Raw genomic sequence first — 3,197 nt, forward strand, 5'->3', positions numbered from 1 at the left:
TCTGCTGCTCCATTTCCTCCCTGTTCACTGCTCTCTGCTTAGCAATTCACCTCGCCGGCGGGCCCAGTGACACTCCCGTGGTGCACCTCTTAGCCGCTCGGCAACTTTCTTCCCTTTTATGATATTTTGGGCTCCTGATTGCCTGCCAAGTCAAACCTTTAACATTTAATAAGCAGGGGGAAAAAAATCCTTCAAGTCAGCCCCGATCTAAATGGTCCCCATTCCTATCCCTGGCCTCTCCTAGGCCAGTCCTGGAAGTAGGACCAGTGCTGATGGGGACCTGCCCACCTGCAGGCAAGTGTCAGCCCTACTCAGCCTCAGCGGGGCTCCTTTGCTAATGCAGTCATGGGGACTGCAAGGAGGAATGAGCACACAGCATTGTCTACTTGGAGAGGATTTTGCCTGGTAATTCACAGTGATAGGGCATTCCTCTCAGGGGGCAGCGTGGAAGGGGGCAGAGGCACAGGCATCGCAATGTGATTTTGAGACCCCGAGAGTGACCTTGCCCGAGATTGGAGTCAGGATTCTGGAAATGAAAATAGTTTTCTGACTTGCAGTGCAGTGAGACTATCTTCCTTGTTTTCTTATCTGTCTTCTTCACCATGTGTCTTCGGGGCCTGGAACATAGTAGATGCTCAATAAATATTGATTGAATGAATGAATAAATCTGCTTACACTTCTCATGCTTCAAACAGGGAAAGGCTGGATTATTTAGAAGTCTTGTCGGGGACAATAATGAACTCATTGAAGCCCTCTAGTTCTCACTCGAGTTTCTCCCTCTCTTTAGAAATGCAGTGTAGAGCTCTGGAGGGGTGGGTGTGGAGGAATGAGAGAAGATGGAATTGAGCGGAGAGTCTCTGATGGCCAGTGTCCCCTCTGTGCCAAGACCCCTGGATGTGGCAGTGTGGGGAAGGTCTGCTCAGGGCAGGAAGAATCCGTTTTGGGTCCTTCCCCAAATGCCAAATTGTATGCTACATTGGATTTGGACTTCTTTCAGCCTCAGCAGGGCCAGAGGAGGGACACAATTTGCCTGCCTCCAGGGTTAGCTGTCCAAACTCCAACCCAGCCTCCCTGTTCTTTCTCAATCCTTCTCAGCCAGGGCATGGCCATGGGACCTGCCAGGGGACCCTCGACCCATTATCTGCTCCTTGGCAGAGCCCATTCTCAGGCTCCCGTGTTTGCCTGCATGCAGCCCTGAGCTAGAACACAATCCTTAGAAGAACAGGGGCCTGGCCAGGGAGTGGGCTTTAGGGCAAGGCTGAAGGCAGCTGATACGGGGCAACCTCCAGGGCGCTGCTCCTAGGGAACCAAGCCCCTCTTTCCTTCTAACCCTTGTCCCAAAGACCACCAGGCTCCCTCACGTAGTGGGTCTGTCCTCCCCCAAACCCAAAATCTGCCCCTAGGAAATGGTCAGACAACTCACTCAGAGGGATCTGTGGCTGGTGGGACTGCAGCTGTCCAGGGAAAAATGAATCTGCATTTTTCCAGTGTTCCAGGGCAGAAATCACAGTACTGCATCTCTAGGGGTGGGGTTTCAGGCATCCACCGGCACGCAGGGTGTCACTGCTCAGGGGCCTGGTGTCCCTCAAAGGGTCAAGGCCTTGGCCACTTCCTGTGTCCAGAAGAGGTGCAAACACGGGAAGGGACAGTCTGGTCAGAGGCTCAGGGAGTGGGGCTGGCAGGCTTTGGTCTCTGCTGGTCTCCCAGCCTGTGACTGATGCACCTCTGTTGAATTTTCCAACAGTCCCCATTCCCCAAGGAGGTGGTAAGTCCTAGCCACGTTCTCGGCTCCTCTTTTCTGATGGCATAAGCCAGGGGAGAGTAACAGCAAAATGTGGTACAGGATGCTGAAGTGCTTGTTGGTGCTGGGGGTATAATAGGGCCCCCACAGGTGTCAGTCCAGGATGCCTCTATGGCCTGGGTCTTTGGCAGAACCTTCTGGGGAGAAGCTGGAGCGGGAGGTTGTGTTCATTGTCAACTCTGTGGGGCCTTGTCATGAAAAAACATTTCTCTCTAACTTAGGTGCTTTCCCTGGCAAAATAAGTGAAAAACAGAAAAGTTGTAGCAACGAAGTGGCACTGAGCTGGAGAGGGCCTGGGTTCCCCCAGGTATTGTCCCCTCCTGAACACACCTGGGAGAGGCTGGGGAAGTGGGAGGGGGAGAGGCGCTGCGCTGAGCGGTGCTGGTCCTGCCCCCAGGAAAAGCCCTGGCAGTTCTCGGCGGAGCCGCGTGTGCAGCCGATCAATACAGCTTCGGAGCCGCTGAGCTATTATTCACGCCAAAGGGCCTTGTTTGGATGAAGGGAAGGAGGGGGTGCGCGAGTTCATGGAATAACAGTCCAGAGCTCTGCTTCCTGGCGATCCCCCCTGTGATGCCTGTGTTCTTTATGTAGCACGAGCAACGAGCGATTCGGGAGGAGGAATCGCTTTCCCCACGGCACGCTGGGAGCCCAGGAGCCACGGCCACAGGGGTGTGTGACTGGGGCAGGGGGTCCTGGAGAGATGCACCCTGTCTTTCCCCATCTTTAGCTCCTCCTGAAGAAGGGTAGTGATGAGCTCAGGGGGGCCTACTTGCCCTTGCTACCCCCTGGTGCCGGGAAATCCGTCCACCCCTCACTTGTCCACCCTCTGCTACCCAACCCCCAACACATCGTGTCCTGACAGCTTGCTTTTGCCCTGCTCACCTCTGGTAAGCTGGCTCCTTCTTACTGTGCTAGAATCCCAATGGAGATGGTACCTCACTCGACACTCCCTGCGTCTGCCCTCATCCACAACAGGACACTAACCCTGGCTCAGTCACCCATTTCAGGAAGTCTTGGCTCCAGTGACACACTCTTCCTGCCTGGGCCTGGCTGCTCTCATCCATCTTGGGTGCAATACTTGTGGCTTCAGGAGCTTTTCTGAGCTGTCCACGTAGTCACCTGCCCTGTTTAACAAAGACTGGCATCTGTTCTGAGAGCCACCTGACTGCTGACATTATGTGGCCAGCTTCCGGCAGGTGCCACTGGTCTGAGTCTGATGGGTCGCAGGCAAAGTGAAGCCACCAGAGTATTTCTTGGAGGCTAGTGTAGAGTTAGAGAGTTACAGCACAGGGTGAGGTCGAGTTTGAGCTAGTCTCAGGCAGGCCCTCAACCAGGGTCACTGGGAGTTGGACTGGGGATGGCTCATTACAGAGTGAGCCTCCCTCCCTCCCTCCCT

This window comes from Colobus angolensis, unplaced genomic scaffold (genome assembly GCF_000951035.1).
Source record: "Colobus angolensis palliatus isolate OR3802 unplaced genomic scaffold, Cang.pa_1.0 Scaffold75, whole genome shotgun sequence".
NCBI lineage: Eukaryota > Metazoa > Chordata > Mammalia > Primates > Cercopithecidae > Colobus > Colobus angolensis.